This window comes from Papio anubis, chromosome 8, assembly GCF_008728515.1.
Source record: "Papio anubis isolate 15944 chromosome 8, Panubis1.0, whole genome shotgun sequence".
Lineage (NCBI taxonomy): Eukaryota > Metazoa > Chordata > Mammalia > Primates > Cercopithecidae > Papio > Papio anubis.
In genome coordinates, this window is record NC_044983.1 from 17,437,268 (window position 1) to 17,456,372 (window position 19,105).

At 43.9% G+C, this 19,105-nt stretch overlaps 1 protein-coding gene across 4 annotated transcripts in view; it reads left to right on the plus strand.

Moving 5' to 3' along the window:
* SH2D4A (SH2 domain containing 4A) overlaps positions 1 to 19,105 on the plus strand; it is an 83,302-nt gene that overhangs the window by 21,600 nt on the left and 42,597 nt on the right. The window lies entirely within an intron of this gene.

A 19,105-nucleotide genomic window follows, 5' to 3' on the forward strand; every position in this document is an offset into this window, starting at 1 on the left:
TGAGAACGCTAGGAATGCAGTTTGGCATTTTAAGATATTTTCAGGTTCTCGCCATTGCTGCCCCATTATATGTCTTCTGTTACAGCAGAGGTTGGCAAACATTTTCTGTAAAGTGCAACATAATAAATGGTTTAGGCTTTATGGGCCATGCCATCTTTCTCACAGCTATACACAAATGAATGATCATGGCTGTGTTCCAATAAAACTTTATTTTCAAGGACAGGCAGAGGGGCAGATCTGGCCTGTTCACGACGTAGATTACTTTCTACCGAGTCTCCACCTTTTTGTTGCCGACTCTAAGTATCAGTGCTTGTTTGGCTTCATTGGCTCTGCCTGTGACTGTGGGGACAGTTACTTCCCCAACATAATGAAATTTTATACTCAGAATTGGTATGAATTCTCTTATGGTTCAGGTGGTTTAAAAAACTCAAACATAATTTGCTGGTTGGATTATAGTTTGGGAGAACAATAAAACTATATTATGAAGTACCTTATTCTGCCAGGAATTTAATTACAACTGAGAATTAACAGGGATTTACAGTTGTTTGATTTCCATTCATGTCTCCAGCCCTGCAGCACTGGTTGTGTGTGCTTTTGACTTCTTTGAGGCTATCAAATGGGAATACAGATATCTCCTGCTTCCTTCTAGGGCCTAGTGAGACTCTGATAACTAACACGGTCACGGGGTTATTCCACAGCAAAGCACACTGCTGAGTGTCTCATGTGGTCCTTACAATAACATGAACTAGAGACATTTGTCCATTTTACACCTGGGGAAACTGAGGCCAGGTGTGGTTAAGCAACCTGCCCAAGGTCTTATTCCAACCCAGGTCTGCAGGACCCCCAGGCTATTCCTTAAATATTAACTATTAACTCCTTAACTCTTAACTCTCATATTTGGTTGTGTCGTTAATATGAGGGCTATGAAGAAGCTTTTTATGAAGGGCTACAAATATGAGGCTCAAAATATTTAAGAAGAAAAAATTCTAAATTTGGTTTTTCCTGTCGGAATCAGCCCTGGGCATGCTTCCCACATCCTCAGTGAGACCTCCATGCCTCCCCAGGCGTGCTTTGCACTCGCATGCGTAACACCAGACTCCCCCAACACGGCTCCCTTTCCCACACCCATAAAACCAAGAACAATAGCAACAACAAGAAAGCTCCTTCCAGAGCTTAATTATGGAGCTGAGTGTGGTTGCCCACATTTGTAATCTCAGTGCTTTTGGAGGCCAAGGCAGGAGGATCCCTTTTGAGGCCAGGAGTTCCAGACAAGCCTGGGCACAATCCTATAGAGATAGTGAGACCCCCATCTCTACAAAAAATAAAATAAAAATAGCCAAGCATGGTGGTTCATGCCTGTGGTCCTAGCAACTCAGGAGGCTGAGGCAGGAGGATCGATTGAGCCCAGGAATTTGAGACTACAGTGAGCTCTGATTATACCACTGTACTGTAGCCTGGGCGACCGAGTGATACCCTGACTCTTAAGAAAAAAAGAAAGTTTTAAGTATGTATGCTTATCTCTGTGCTTGAATTACAGTACTTTTTTAGATCTTTTTTTTCAAAAGTAGGACAGAAGATTAAAATGGAAATTAAAATAGATACCACAGTTATTATTCTTTAACCATCTCATAAATATTATATTGAGAGTGGCACTGTTCCATTCCTTAGGTGCCTGCTAAACTGTCATATGGAAGGAGATGGGGGCAGTGGAGAAAGAAACAATTAGATACAAGGAATACAGAAATAGATGGGTGGCAGGTTTTTATATTTCTGCTTTTTATCTTTCCCTGTGTCAGAGAAGATGCTGTCAGGGGCTGCTGTGATATTTGCTGAAGTTCACTCTGACAGCGGGCCACGCAGCGAGGAAGCTGATCTTCACAGCTAGTGTGAGCATTTAAAGAGGTGTCTGCTACCTCTTAGACAATTGACTCGATGGTACATTTATATTTTTATTGTAAGTTCTGTATATGTCACTATAGTGGCCTGAATATTTATCCCCCAAAATTCATGTCCACCTAGAACCTCAGAATGTGAGCTTATTTGGAAATAGATCTTTGCAGATGTAATTAAAGTAAAGGATCTCAAGATGAGATTGCCCTGGATTTAGGGTGGACCCTAAATCCCACGACAGGTGTCCTTATAAGAGGAGAGCCAAGGGAAATGTGAGAGAGAGTGTACTAGTCTGTTTTCACGCTGCTGATAAAGATATACCCGAGATTGGGCAGTTGACAAAAGAAAGAGGCTTAATGGACTTATAGTTCCACGTAGCTGGGGAGGTCTCACAGTCACTATGGAAGGTGAAAGGCACGTCTAACATGGCAGCAGACAAGAGAAGAGAGCTTGTGCAGGGAAATTCCCCTTTATAAAACCATCAGATCTCATGAGACCCACTCACTATCACAAGAACACCGTGGGGAAGACCCGCCCCCATGATTCAACCACCTCCCACCAGGTTCCTTCCACAATACATGGGAATTGTGGGAGTTGCAATTCAAGAGGAGATTTGGGTGGGGACACAACCAAACCCTATCAGACAGAAACACTGGGAAGAAGGCCAAGTGAAGAAAGAGGCAGAAAGTGGAGTTATGCTGCCACAAGATGGGAGCCACCAGGAGCTGGAAGAGGGAGCACAGCCCTGCCCAGCCTTGATTTCTGACTCTAGCCTCCAGAACTGTGAGAGAGTAAATATCTGTTGTTTTAAGCCACCAAGTTTATGGCCATTCCTTGCAGCAGCCCTGCATAGTGAATGCAGTTACTTCTCATTGACTTTCTCAGAAATGTTTCATTATGCTACCCTAATTATTAAATAGTTATTAAAATGGAGAAGCAACCATTTTAGAGAGACAAACCTGCTTTCTGGAAAACCAAAAATAAAGTTGAATCCTGCATCCCTCACCTCCTTGTGCTGTAGCTTTTAGCTCTTGAGTTTCTCCCGCTATAAAAAGGGGATAAACCATCTATTTGTTAGGCAGAATAATGGCAAATATATCCACATTTAGATCTCTAGGACCCACGAACACGTTACTTTACGTGGAACAGGGGACTCTGCCTCTGGGACCGAGGTTAAGGACCTTGAGATGGAAGATTATCCTCGAATATCCAGGCAGGCCCAGCTAATCGCATGAGTCCTTAAAGCAGAGACTCTTTCCTGGTTGAGGTCAGAGGGAGATGGGGCTATAGGATAATGACAAGAGACATGTGATGTTCCTGGCTTTGATGATGGAGTAAGAGACCATGCATGAAACAAGGAACGGAAGCAGCTTCTAGAAGCTGGAAGAGGCAAGGAATCGGATTCTGCTTGAGTCTATGGAAGGCACGCAGCTCTGCTGACACCTTGATGTTGGCCTAGGGTTGGGTCTCTGACCTACCGAAATGTATCCTAATTTGTGTTGTTCAAAAGCACTGAGTTTATTGTAATTTGTTACAGCAGCAATGGAAAACCAATACAATCTGGTAGGATTTTGTGATGAGTAAGTGAGGTATTGTATTAGTCAGGGTTCTCTAGAGGGACAGGACTGATAGGATAGATGTATATATGAAAGGGAGTTTATTAAGGAGTATTGACTCACACGATCACAAGGTAAAGTCCCACAACAGGCCATCTGCAAGCTGAGGAGCCAGGAAGCTGGTCCAAGTCCCCAAACCTCAAAAGTAGGGAAGCCAACAGTGCAGCCTTCAGTCTGTGGCTGAAGGCCTTAGAGCCCCTGGCAAACCACCAGCATGCATCCAAGAGTCCAAAAGCTGAAGAACTTGGAGTTCGATGTTTGAGGGCAGGAAGCATCCAGCACAGGAGAAGGATGGAGGCTGGAAGACTCAGCAGGTCTAGTCCTTCCATGTTCCTCTTCCTGCTTTTATCCTAGCCATGCTGGCAGCTAATTAGATGGTGCCCACCCAGATTGAGGGTGGGTCTGCCTTTCCCAGTCCACTGACTCAAATGTGAATCTCCTCTGGCAACACCCTCGCAGACAGACCCAGGAACAATACTTTGCATTCTTCAATCCATCAAGTTGACACTCACTATTAACCATCACAGATATTAAATACTGAGCACTTATCTCAGTGCCTCCAAACACATATCAGATATTTAGTTAGCTCACTTTCCTCTTCCCTATACATTTTATTATTATTTTTTCTTTTTGAGGCAGGGTCTCACTCTCCTCCAAGGGTGGAGTGTAGTGGTGCAATCATAGCTCACTGCTGCCTTCAACTCCTGGGCTCAAGCAATACTCCCTCAGCCTCTCTAGTAGCTAGAACTACAGGCACAGGCCACCACCCCAAGCTAATTTTAACAATTATTTATAGTGATAGGATCTTTCTGCGTTGCCCAGGCTGGTCTTAAACTCCTGGTCTCAGGTGATCCTCCCACCTCAGCTGCCCAAAGTTCTGGGAGTACAGGTGTAAGCCACTGTGGCCGGCCCCTGTACATTTTTCTTAGCTTAAATATATCGACAGTGAGGAGAGGATCCCAAGGTTGACTGATTTACTCATAACATATTTTGAGTACCCAATAGGTGCTAAGTATTGAAGTTATGATACTGGAGTAAAACAGCATCACTGCTCTCATGACGTTTTAGTTGGGGAGGGAGAGAGAGACATCACATAATATATAATTTCAAACAGTAACAAGTGATGTGACATGAGGGATAGGTTTCTCTTCACACCAATTACATTAGCACTTGGGCAGCTCCATGAAGCCAAGGATGGCTTTGCAGAGGACATGGCCCCTAGGGCTGGCAGTTCCAGCTGAGGAACAGTGTGGCAAAGGCTCCATAGCTGGTGGGAAAGCGGGCTTTGAAGGAGCCAAAGGGGCCAGTGTGACTGAAGTGCAGAAGCAGAGAAAGCATTGTGGAGGGTGGGGTAGGGCCAGACAAGACAGGGTCTTGGGGGCGACTTACGTGTTTTGACTCTTTTCAAGAACACTTGGAAACTGTCAGTGATTATCGAGCAAGGGGTTGAGCTGATCAGGTTTATATTTTGAAAAGGAGGGATCATTCTTGCATCAGGGAGGGTGGAGGAACAAGGTAGCGTGACCAGGTTTCTAAGCTTGGATGCCTGGGAGAATGAGGTGTCATCAGGATGGACAGGCGTGTCTGGAGGAAGAGCTGATGTTAAAGGAGAAGATGATTCTAGTTGAGATGCATCAGGATTTCCCAGGCTACCTGCAGCAGTAGTCGTGGTGGATACACGCTGATTTTTTTCTTTTTCTTTTTCTTGTTTTTGAGACAGGGTCTTGCTCTATCACTCAGGCTGAAATACAGTGGCACAATCATAAGCTCTCTGTAGCCTCCAACTCCTGGGCTCAAGTTATCCTTCAGCCTCAGCCTCCTGAGTAGCTAGGACTACAGGCACATGCGTGGCTAGTTTTTAAATTTTTTGTAGAGACAGGGTTCCACTGTGTTGCCCAGGCTGGTCTTGAACTCCTGGGCTCGAGTGATCCTCCTGTCTCAGCCTCCCAGAGTGCTGGAATTACAGGTGTGAGCCACTGCACCTAGCCAGGCTCATCTTATACATGTGATTTAGAGTTCACAACACTCCTGTGAAACAGACAATACATTACCATTTCTTTTGTACAGATGAAGAAACAAATGTTCGAAGAGATTAAGTGATTAACCCCAAAATTACAGTTAGAATGCCCTCATTTTTGTATGTCTACTTTAATCCCCACTCTCATTGTAACTTTGTCGTATTTAAAACAGAATGCATCACTGCCCCCAGGCCTTCTCCTTTAGAAGGGAACTCTGGTTTCTGGTGAGAAACCAAGACTGGAGCCTTAGGACACATCCCACGTGTTTCCAAAATGCAATTCAGATTTGCACAGTAAGGATTAAAGATTTCCAAATTTCTGCTATAATTTATTTTAACTCTAATATCTAAAAGTATATTGTCATGTCTTCAAAATTGCATTGTATACACAAGGCCCAACATCTGTTATAAAAAAATCTTCAAGCAGTTTTTATTGAAGTTAGTGACTATAATCCTTATCCTAGTAACTCTGGGGGGATTTAAAGAACAATCAATCTTCCAGGATTATCAACAATATTCAAGGGAAATCAGCTATAAATTTATTAAAGTAAAGCTGTCTTGTTAGATTTGTAGTAAATTTCTAATGAAAGATCATCACTAGAGTCCAGATGCTGTGACTCACGCCTGTAATCTCTGCACTTTGGGAGGCCGAGGCAGATGGATCACTTGAAGCCAGGAGTTCAACACCAGTTCAACATGGCAAAACCCTGTCTCTACAAAAAACACAAAAATTAGTCAGGCATGGTGGTGTGCACCTATAGTCCCAGCTGCTTGGGAGGCTGAGATGGGAGATCACTTTAGCTGGGCAGGCGGAAGTTGCAGTGAGCTGTGATCACGCCACTCTACTCCAGCCTGGGTGACAGAGCAAAACTCTGTCTTAAAAAAAAAAAAAAAGATCGTCACTAGAAACTGTGCCCCATTTTCTAATAAAATACTCCAGACCTGAATCAGAATGCACTTCTTACCAGTCTGATCTAAAATCTCCCGAGGGCTGTGGAGAATGGGTGAAAATTAAATTCAACCCAAATATTGATGTGTATTCAGCATTGTAGAATCTCTTGTGGAGGAGTCAGTTTCTTTTAGGAGGTAGTGCTTCTGGTTAACAGGGACCCTTTTTATTTGTACTGATCTATCAGTTGCTGCCTGAAGAAGTCCAAATAATGGAAAAATATTGGGGTTGGGCTTGGGCATGAGAGTATTCAGTCTTATGCACGTCAGGGTACACTGGATTTCTGCATTTGTATCAGTAGTGTTTTTTCAACTCTGCTGTGATTATCTCATGGAAGGAAGGATTGAAGCAAACATGTAGTCAGAGTCCCGTTTGATCTTATGTAGAACTTGGGGTAAATCCTACAGTTACTTCTTCATTATCCTTCCTCTTTACTCACTAGTATTTTGAATAGGATGAAATCAGGTTAATAGGATGCCGAGGCCAGCCTCGAGGGAAGAAAGCAACACGTGGTAAGAGGATAGCTGGGAACCCGGATTCTATTTGGTGAAACAGACAGATTTGCCTTAGTGCTGGTCACTGGGATGATAGTGGTTAGATATAGGTAGCCCCGTACACATTTGGAAAGATGTACATTCGCGATGTTACTTCATCCTCACAACTGTAGGTGTGAAACAGGTATTTTTATTCCTGTTCCGAATGGGGAGATCAGGGCAATGGTTTGATTCCCAGGTGGAGCTGGGTCTTCCACCTTATTCAGGTCCTTCTTGTTATCTGCCCTGGGGAAGGTGGTCTCGTCTGCATCTTAATGATCACACTGCTGGGATTAGAGTTTTTGGGCTTTTCCCCTCCACTAGCAGTGATACTTTAGACCAGACATTCTTGGCTTTAAATTAAACAGAAAAGCTTTTTCCTTAGGAAAACATGGAGAAGGGGAAAGAGGAGGGAGTCGGGTTTGGACAAACAGACAGGATTAAATCTACCTTCCTGGACACCTTGAGCCAGTCTCATTCACCTGGGTGGTGTTTTTGCAGAGCTCACAGCTCTAGCGCGCTGCTCCTGTCTCTGTGTGCCTTGGATTTCTAGAGCAGCTTCTCTGCCCTGCACTGCGAGAGGGTTGCGTCTGTACTGCTGGGTTTGTTACCTATGCTGACTGTGCAAATCTCATAACCCTCTAGAACGTCTGTTTTCGCATCTGTCAAAACGGGGAATTAAAACCAGGTGTGGTGGCTCATGCCTGCAATCCCAGCACTTTCGGAGGCCAAGGCGCGTAGATTACTTGTGCCCAGGATTTCGAGACCAGCCCTGGCAACATAGCAAGACACTGTCCCTACAGAAATAAAAATAAAAAAAATAGCAGGACATGGTGGTGCACACCTGTAGTCCCAGCTACTCCAGTGGCCAAGGAGAGAGGATCGCTTGATCCTGGGAGGTTGAGGCGTCAGTGAGCTGTGGTCACACCATTGCACTCTAGGCTTGGCGACAGAGAGGGACTCTGTCTCAAACAAGCAAAAACTGGGAATTTAAAAAGGCTTGCCTTGTTTATGTCATGGGTTTTTGGTGAAAAAAAAGTTGACATAGTAAAAAATGACATGAGATAATATGTTTGGAAATTCTTTGAAAACTGCAAATCCCAGTACAAATCTAAGGGGTTATTTTAACTAGGAACACTAGAGATTGCCCCTCCCCTGTGTGACCGCCTCCTACCCAGGGGCTGCACACTTCAGTGCCCAGCGCTGTTGGGCTGCATCAGTCATTCTCTGAGCAAATATCCATCAAGGTTTAATCTGTGTAATGACAGGCATTACGGTGCCACGAGGGAGGCATAAGACGAGGTTTTCCTCTTTCAAGAGTCTTAGGCCCTGAAAAGAGCAGTAGTGAGTGCTCTGTAGGGCAGGATTGAATCACATTCCAGGAGGCCAGTGGCCTGTTCACTGGTTTGTGGAAGGCAGGGATGGAGGGCGTGGCAGAGAAACGCAGAGAGGCCTGGGGGAAAGGACTCTGCAGTCCTGGCCGGTGAAATGTCATGGGTAAGAAAGTGCAAAGCCTCGTGTGTCCAGGAGGGAGAATGCGGGGCAACAGTCTGATGGAGGTAAAGGGCTTTGACTGGGATGCAGAAAGGTAAGTCTGAGTAGATGCTAACAGGACACCTTATGGAAGAAGAGTCAGGCTTGTTGCATGTATTAGTTTTCTTCATGACTTACCCTAGTACCCATGTATTATCTCCCAGCTCCTCAGGTGGGAAATCTGACATAGCAGGACTGGGTTCTCTGATTAGGGTCTTATGAGGCTGAAATCAAGATGTCAGCCATGATGGGCTCTTATCTGGAGGCCCTGGAGAAGAATCTGCTTCCAGGTATATTCACGTCGTTGGCCAAATGAACCAGCGGAAGGCCCTGATTCGTTACTGGGCATCAACCAGGGGCCAATCTTTGTACCTGGAGCCGCCTGCATTCCTTATGCTTTCCAGGTGGTCCCTCAAGCAATGGCAGATTGAGTCCTTCTCCTGCTTAAAAGCTCTCTCTGACTTCCTCTTCTGCTGTCTCTCTCTGACTCCAGCTGGAGAAAGTACTCTGCTTTTGAAGAGTGCCTGTGATTAGATTGCGCCCACAGTTAATCCTGGATAGTCTCATTTTAAGGTCCATAGCTAGTAATTAATGTCTGAGGAATAACAGATTTACAAGTTCCAGATTAGGGCGTGGGTATCTTTTAAAGCCATGACACCTACCACACCCCTGTAGGCTGTCGGGTCGGTAGTACAGGCCTGCCACCCCTTATCCAATACATCTGGACCCAGAAGTGCTTCAGATTTCAACTTTTTTCCAGATTTTATAAAAGAAATACTGAGCATGTACTATGTAATATATAATGCCTCCCAGCAAGGTCTGGGGCAATACTCTGTAAACAAATGCTGTAAATACTGTAAATAGCCTCATGTTCAGGTTAGGATCCTCCCTGATATGAGTTACATATTTTCAGAGCTTTTTGGATTTTAGAATTGTTGATAAGGGAGGGTGGGCCTCCAGTCCATTTTTGAGCTATGGTAATATAATGAGAGCAAGTGGTCAAAAGAACTGGATTTTCATTTTGACTTTGTCTCTGCAGGACTTTTGTTTTCGTAATCTATAAAATGAGAGACTTTTAAATTGTTTAGTGACCATAGAGCCCAGGTGCAGGTACTTCCAGTGCTGCCCCTGGGAGAGACATCACTAATCAATCGCAGCACTCTCTCCTGATGAGCCAGGACAGGACCTCACATCCTTGTCAACAGGGCTGCAGGCAGCCAAATGGAGCCCTAGGAGTTAACGGCACAGATGGACTCTATTTGCTGAGGTGATTTCTCAGAAGTTTCAGTCTAGCTCTAAACATGCAGATCTTAAAGCAACAGTCGATGCCTGTACAACAGGAAGAATGTTTTTTCCTGTCACTACTGGCTGTTAAGGAGGGTTGCCATACTGTTTCAATGAATAAGCCACACCACAAGGTCTAGACTTTTGTATTTGAGCAGCAGTTAGGCAGGGGTGTGATAGGCAAAGCCGGTGGTATGTGGCAAGGTCAACTCAATTTTATTTCTGTAAATAAGGCACAAACGATGTATTCTTTGGACAAGTGGCATTCCTCTCCTGAGCTGGTTTTCACTGCAGCCCTCCCCTCCAAGACTCAAAACATATCTTTTGGTCTGCCTGGGTAACAGCTAATCTTCTCACATACAAAAATGTAGAGAGCTGTACCTTCCTGCCATGCAACAGTTTCTATAGTTTTAACCAGAACACCAAACCACCCAATCTGTAGGTTTGCGTTTGGATATGATTTTATACCAACGTAACCCAAGTTATATCTTCATTAGTAAATGGCTTCATTCAAGGAGATCCCTTACAGAACAAGGGAAGACTTGCCCCAGTTCTAAGAGTGAAGAGTTTCTCCTTCACCCTGAGAGCCATGAGAAGCAAATCTTGAGAATCTGAGAATTGTATGATGGCAGCTACAGGCTTTGGAAATCTTAAAGTCCAGGCTCAGAGTATCTTTCTACACATGTATGACAGTCTTTACAAAAGATTTTCTAAGGATACATTTTTGTTGGTTTAAAATTTTTATTATACCAAATAAATATCCAAAAGTAAGACGGCCTGAATAAGTACCAGATACCTGGAAACCATAGCACCAACACAGTAGAAGATCTCTAGTTAGGGAATGGAAGTTTCAGTCCTTACAGGCAGCTCTGAGACTTGGGGCAGTATCCCGTAAGGCAGGAGCCTCTATCCCTGGGGTACCACTGGTCTGTGATCTGTTAGGAACCGGGCCACATGGCAGGAGGTGAGCAGCAGGCAAGCAAGCGAGCATTACTCCCTGGGCCCTGCCTCCTGTCAGATCATCAGCAGCATTAGATTCTCATAGGAGCACGAACCCTATTGTGAACTGCGCATGTGAGGGATCTAGGCTGTGTGCTTCTTATGAGAATGTAATGCCTGATGATCTGTCACTGCCTCCATTACCCTCGGATGGGACTTTATAGTTGAAGGAAAGCAAGCCACCGATTCTGCATTATGAATTATGATGAGTTTGTAATAATAATAGAAATAAAGTACACAATAAATGTAATGCACTTGAATCATCCCGAAGCCATCCCTCTGGCGCCCCCTATCTGTGGAAAAATTGTCTTCCACAAAATCGGTCCCCGATGCCAAAAAGTGGGGGACTGGGGATCAGTTTCTTCTGTAGATGTTAAATTTAGCAACACTGACCCTTTACAAAGGAAGCTGATAAAATGTATAAATAGGAGAAAGCAGCTTGCCCAGTATTGTCTGATGGAAGCAGCAACAATTGCCTCCTGAAGTCCTTGAATTACAGGATGCCGTTCTCTCACCCCCAACCCACATCCTCTGGCAAGTATGTGGAGCAATAAAAGATGTTGTTCTTATCAGGAGCCCAGGCTTGGTCCTTCCCATTCTTCAGATGAAGAGTTGGAGGCCAAAGAAGGCTGTCTGGCTGCGTTTTCCAAGCTGAGGAGGCTGAAGTAACATCTAGATTAGAACTGAGTATATGGTTTTTATTCTGCAAAGCTGTTGCCTTCTGCAAAATCGCTGGCTTGTCCTTATTTTTTGGCAGTGGTGATGCAGCTGAGGAACCTCTGAAGTGATGCTCTGCTTAATACCGAGTCAGTGTTGTGGTTCTCCATGGATCACAGCGAACACGCAGGGTTACTGGGTGCCTACACTGAACTGGAGGTGCTGGGGAATGGCTGGGTTTCTCTGTCCTTCTGCCACGTTTTGAGACATGCAGGTTCGGAGCAGATGCCATTCCCAGTTAACTATGAATGTCATGGGGAGTTAATGGGACTCAGAGAAAAAGACAGTGGCGTGCTGTGTGAACAGACTCACCCTACCTAGGGGAGTTTGGGTATGAACTGCGAGTCCCCTGCAGCTGAAGAGACCCTTAGGGACCCTCTGTGTGGACAGCCAACTGAATGCAGTGATGTCCCCCGCCCCCAGTCAGACTCATTCCGCGCCTGGTTGGGAGAATGGCAGATTCTGCCAACTCAAAGATAAGCTCCTCTGTGTTTCTCCACTTGTATGTAATTTGTAGACTTGGAACTCATTAATCAGTATCGACTGTCCTTGCCCCGAAGAGGACCTTGAATGAAACTATATCTGCTCACTTTTAGATTTTATCTCCAGAGAATTCTTCATTATTTTTACAGAAATGGCCTTCAGAGTGGGCCACAGTGCAAAACAGGAGCTAAAAAAATATTAGAACCAAACATCTGGGATTCAAAGCATTACACACACAAAAAAGAAGACCTTGTAGCTGGCAGATTAAAGAGCCTTGAGCAAAAGTCTTCCTTGTGATATATTCTTTAACCAGGTGGAGTTACAAATGAGGCCTCTTACCTCTCCACCTCCACCACACAGGCACACACATGCCACACATTGCATGCATACATGCGCACACAACACACATATGCATGCTTTCCACACTGCCCCAAGGCTCTGATACCTGTTTTTAAGTCTGTCATTTTTCTATAACAACTAATGATCACAAAAACATGCCACTAAAATGTCCATTTTAGTTGTAAACTTGACACTAAAACTATGGTGGTTTTTAGTTGTTTGTGTGTGTGTTTTTTTAGAAACAGGATCTTGCTGTGTCACCCAGGCTCGAGTACAGTGGTGCAATAATGACTCACTACAGCCTCAAACTCCTGGGCTCAGGTGATCCTCCTGCCTCAGCCTCCCAAGAAGCTGGGACTACAGATGCATGCTCCCAAGCCCAGCTCATTTTTTTATTCGTTGTAGAGACAGTGGTCTCACCATGTTGCCCAGGCTGGTCTTGAACTTCTGGCCTCAAGTGATCCTCTTGCCCCTGCCTCCCAAAGTGCTGAGATTACAGTTCACTTCTACTTTTAAGTGTTATTGTAACTCATAGTGTTATGTTTCCATGAGTAGAGAACAGTTAAGTAGCTACCTGTAAAATGATTTTAAGATATAATATGAAGCTTCCACTTAGATTTTCCTTCTATACCTTTCTTTCAAACTAAAATTAAGAGTGCTGTCCACTCTAAAATGATCAGTTCTCTAAAACTGGACTTCAGTGGTTTGCCTTGATAAAGGAGAGATTCAGAAGAGAGTTACTGAGATCCGAACAAGTCTTCGAAAGAATAGAAAAGAATATGCTGAATTATTTCTGGGATTCTCATTCATCTCAAAATGCTATTGCATAGCAACAAAAGTTCTGGGTTTTCTGTCACTTGTGCCTCAGGTTAAGGGGGAAAAGCAGTATTAGCAGCATAACGCTTTCATGTGATTTAAGCGGAGGTGAGTACTGAGCTTGATGAGTAGGCTGGGTCGTGGAGCATGCACCCCACCCCAGAGTAGATACCTCGTGCCTGGGGTTAGTGGAACCAGCGTGGCATTGCCTGATTCCTGGCTGCAGACAGCCATGTCACCAGTCTCTGGGAGGCAAGGGGGTTCACACCTTAGAACAAGGACCACCATGGTAAGTAGAGAACATGTGCTTCCGAAACACAAGCTAGAATTTTGAGGCTTAAATTGGATGTAGAGACAAAAGAGGAATAATCCTATTCCAAGCTAGGAGTCATTTGCCTTGACGTATATTCCATTCTAGTACACATGAAGGAAGCATTTCAATGTAATTTTTATGAGAGATAAAGCATTTTACATGCCAGGTAAAAACAGATAATGAATTAATTGTGCATATCTTATTAATTCAAGAGTGGAGCCCTAATCAGAGGGCTACACAATTCCCCAAGTAGTTTCTGCATAACTGTAATAGAATTTCATGGTAGGTAATTTGTAGAATAAAATCTTATATAAGATAGAATCATGAAATACTAGCACCTTAAAATTCACTTAAGCTGTTGTGCTTCTTAAAAGCAAACAATAATCAAAATTTCTAAAATGAAAAGCTTAATATAAATTAGAAAAGAGAAAAACAGATTTCTAGTCATAAGTGTTTACTCAACTTAATTTTGTTACCAACTTCATCGTGTATAACTTCATTGCAGGAGATATTTGCATTGATTCACTTATTGAACTCATTAAAAGTAGTATGCTAGAATCCTGAGTCGGGAGACGTGTTAACCACTTAAAGGTCAGTCGTTCAACCTCTCTGAGGCTAAGTTTCCCAATCTATAAAAGAGACGTTAAAGTAGCTACATGTCATTGGGTTAATGTGAGAATCAAATGAAATAATACACATAAAAGTGTTTTGTAAAGGATGTATGATATGAATATCGTTTTCTATTATTGTTATTATTATTTCTTGAGACAGAGTCTCACTCTGTACCTCCAACATTCAAGTGATTCTCCTGCCTCAGACTCCTGAGTAGTTGGGATTACAGGTGCCTATCGCCATGCCCGGCTAACTTTTGTATTTTTAGTAGAGACGGGGCTTCACCATGTTGGCCAGGCTCGTCTCGAACTCATGACCTCAAGCGATCTGCCCACCTTGGCCTCCCAAACTGTTGGGATTACAGGCGTGAGACACTGCCCCCATCTATTATTTTTCTATTATTATTTGTAGTTAAGTTCTATGTTCCATTTCGTCAGGACTTCCTGTATCAATCATTTTTTAAATCATGTTTTTAAGACTTTGAATATTTTCTAAACAATCCTTTATTATTTTATGCTTACACTTTATATTTCACAATTCCTTTATTTCTCTTGCTTGTCTTTTACTTCTTCATGGATCCTGTTTCAGTCATCTCCCTGGGTGAGAATGTAAGAGTGGCCTTTGAAACTCTCTCACCTGTGAACGCTTTGCCCTAGCAACCTACACCAGCTCTGCATCACTGCATTTTCCAAAGATGTTACTGCCCAGTTCTGTTGTTTGTGCGTTGCTTAATGGTGTTTTAGGGGATGGTGCAATAGGAGTGAGCATGTTATTCATCTAATATGACTGACGTTCTGTGCTCTAACATGCTCAAAATAAACTTGGACACCAAAGACAATGTTTTTAGTTGTTGTTGTTCTTTATTGTTTCATTTTGGTTTTGAGACAGAGTCTTACTCTGTCTCCCAGGCTGGAATGCAGTGGCGAGATCGTGGCTCACTGCAATCCTGACCTCCCCAGGCTCGGGTGATTCTCCCACCTCAGCCTCCCGAGTAGCTGGAACTGCAGGCACACACCACCACGCCCAGGTAACTTTTGTATTTTCTGTAAAGACAGGGTTTCACCGTGTTGCCCAGGCTGGTCTCAAACTCCTGGGTGCAAACGATCTTCCTGACTTGGCCTCCCCAAGTGCTAGGATTACAGGTCTGAGCCACTGCAGCAGCTGACAATGTTTAGTGAAAGATGTGCCATAAAATCTCACATCATGTTAGAGTCTGCTGTACTTTCAAGTCGGGGCATTCAGTAGTCTCTGCATGGATTTTGCTTGGAACAATATTAGAAAAATAAGGAAAAGATTTGCTCGGGTCTCCATTGTCCTCATTCATGTGTCAGTAAAGTCACTCTACATGGAGTTTGTACCATATTTTTAGCAATAAAATTTATTGTCCCGCTTTTCATCTTGTTAGTCTCCTTGGCCTTAGGAAAATCTCTCCTCTCTCTATTATTATGCTTTTTAACTTTATTGAAGCAGAGTTCCATTATTTTGCCTCTCCCGTTATTTTAGAAGCAAAAAGCTAAATCCCTGTATGCTCGGAAACTTAATATTATAGTCATCATTGGGAAATTGCCTTTTTGTTTAAAATGGCTGAAAAGAGGTTGATCTGATTATTTCAATGACCTGGTTGGCAAAATGGGTGAGTTATAGACCATTGATTCTCAGAGTATTTGAATTCAGTCTCTCTTGATTAATAGTGAAACTAGATCTCGGCCAGGCGCAGTGGCTCACGCCTGTAATCCCAGCACTTTGGGAGGCCGAGGCGGGCGGATCACAAGGTCAGGAGATCGTGACCGTCCTGGCTGACACAGTGAAACCCCATCTCTACTAAAAATACAAAAAATTAGCGAGGTGAGGTGGCGGGTACCTGTAGTCCCAGCTACTCAGGAGGCTGAGGCAGGAGAAGGGCATGAACCCAGGAGGGAGAGCTTGCAGTGAGCCAAGATAGCGCCACTGCACTCCAGCCTGGGTGACAGAGCAAGATTCTGTCTCAAAAAAAAAAAAAAAAAAAACTGAAACTAGATTGAGTATCTTTTAATGATTTAGAACGTATTTCATGAATTTGTTGTGTGTTCATTCATTCACCAAATAAGTATGAAGCCTACTGGCTGGGTGCAGTGGCTCATACCTGTAATCCTAGCACTCTGGGAGGCCAAGGTGGGTGGCTCACTTGAGGCTAGGAGTTTGAAACCAGCCTTGCCAACATGGTGAAATACCATGTCTACCCAAAATACAAAAATTAGCTGGGTGTGGTGGCAGGCGCCTGTAATCCCAGCTACTGGGGAGACTGAGGCAGGAGAAATCGCTTGAACCCGGGAGGCAGAGATTGCAGTGAGCAGAGATCACGCCACTGCACTCCAGCCTGGGCGGCAGAGCGAGACTCTGTCTGAAAAACAAAAACAAATATTTAGGAAGCCTACTAAGTGCCAGTCACTGTTTTGTTTGCTGCAGATGGTGGTGAATTTGCTGGCATGGTCTTTGCCCTCATCGAGGTTATTATTCTGTCATTCTATTCAGGAATACCATGGTTTAAGAGGTATAAGAGAACAGGATGAGTCAATACTTAGTAGTTTCTTTTAAAAAATAAACTCTTGGCTGGGCATGGTGGCTGACGTCTGTAATCCCAGCACTTTGGGAGGCCGAGGCGGGCGGATCACAAGATCAGGAGATCGGGACCATCCTGGCTAACACGGTGAAATCCTGTCTCTACTAAAATTACAAAAAAAATTAGCCAGGCGCCTGTAGTCCCAGCTTCTCAGGAGGCTGAGGCAGGAGAATGGCGTGAACCCGGGAGGTGGAGCTTGCACTGAGCTCATATCGTGCCACTGCACTCCAGCCTGGGTGACAGAGCAAGCTGTGTAAAAAAAACAAAAACAAAAACAAACAAAAAAACCAACTCTTGATTTTATGCTGTTAATTCCTCATTTTCATCTTTACCGCAAAAATTGAGTCCTGACAATGTTCTGTTTGTTGGAGCTTTCTGGTTTATTGGGAATGAAAGACACTTGGCATTTATTTGATTGTACAAACCTACTTTTATTATTATTATTATTATTATTATTATCATTATTATTATTTTGAGATGGAGTCTTGCTCTGTCATCCAGGCTGGAGTACAGTGGCGAGATCTTGGCTCACTGCAACCTCTGCCTCCCGGGTTCGAGCGATTTGTCTGCCTCAGCCTCCTGTGTAACTAGGATTACAGGCACCCACCATCATGCCTGGCTAATTTTTGTATTTTTGTAAAGTCGAGGTTTCACCATGTTGGCCAGGCTGGTCTTGAACTCCTGACCTCAGGTGATCTGCCCACCTCAGCTTTCCAAAGTGCTGGGATTACAGGCCTGAGCCACCAGGTTTAGCCTTTAACCCTACTTATAAACAAACGGAATATTAAGTTAGAAGCTAGAATCAACTGTTTCTCAAACCAGTTTAAAAAATGAACATAATTAGAATAATTTTTCTCGTATGACAGATAGACTTTGGAGGAAGCGTATTTTGCAACCATGTAATTAATACTGATGTTGTCAGCAGCATCTTTTCGTAACCCAGTTGCTTATGTAGATTTGAACTGCCATACTTCTAAGTTTAACTATAGCTATTATTTTTCATACCGTCCTTTGGCCAATCAGATACGCTACACCCCCAGATGTATTTGGGATCTTCACTGATTACAGAGGGTTATTCTGACTCAATGTCTTTAGGAAGTCCAGTAGCTTCTGATGTTACTAGCATTCAGTTTTTCTTTTTTGGAAACTTTTGCATAAATATTCATGGCAGTTTTTATGTTTAAATAGAGCAGATATGAGGCAGATAAGATTGCTTTAACTCTGTTCATCGAGCTCCAGCAGCTGCAAGAATTTCTGTAATGTGGCAGATGGATGATGACCGCAGTGGCTGTTACACGTGAGAGCATACATATGTTCTCTCTGGGAGACCCTGAGGAAGGAGCAAGCTTCAGACATGCAGATGACATGCGTTTGGGTCCCTGTCCTCCTACCTATTAACAGGTCGACTTAGGCCAGTTGTGGCGGCTCACACCTATAATCTCAGCACTTTGGGAGGCTGGCGGGGGGGCATCACTTGAACTCAGGAGTTTGAAATGAGCCTGGGCAACATAGTGAGACCTCGTCTCTACTAAAATTAAAAAAAAAATTAGCCAGGTGTGGTAGTGCACGCTTGTAGTCCCAGCTACTTTGGGGGGACTGAGGCGGGAGGATCACTTGAGCCCAGGAAGTCGAGGCTGCAGTGAGCCCTGTTCATGCCACCGCACTCCAGCCTGGGCAACAGAGCGAGACTCTGTCTCAAGAGCAAAAACACAACGACCAATAAAACAGGTCACGTTACCTCTTTGGTAAAGGGATAAGACCTATTTTGACACCTGATATGAAGGTCAAATGATGTATTAGACTTCAAAGTGCTTTATAAGCAAAAATTATACAGTTAGGAGGGTCATTTTCTTCCCTTTTTTGGTATAGAGATAACTAAAGAGTGTATTTCCTGGGTCATAGCAGCATATGGAAGCTTCAGAGAGGGTGTGGTACCCTCTTTGAAAAGCCTCTTCATCCTGCCTCTAGGAGTGCTTCATAGAGGCAGTGGTGTTGCTGAGGTATTCCCCTCTGATATTGCCATCATAAATCATCACCTTTGAGCCCATTAATCATCTAGCTTTTCTTTTTTTTTTTTTTTTTCTTGTGTTTTTTGAGACAGAGTCTCGCTCTGTCACCTAGGCTGGAGTACAGTGGCGTGATCTTGGCTCACTACATCCTCTGCCTCCTGGGTTCAAGCAGTTTTCTTGCCTCAGCCTCCCAAGTAGCTGGGACTACAGGTGCATGTCAGCACGCCCGGCCAATTTTTGTATTTTTAGTAGAGATGGGGTTTCACCATGTTGGCCAGGATAGTCTGGATCTCGTGACCTTGTGATCTGCCTGCCTCAGAGTCCCAGAGTGCTGGGATTACAGGTATGAGCCACCACGCCTGGCCTCTAGCTGTTTTTTTTTTTTACATAAGGAAA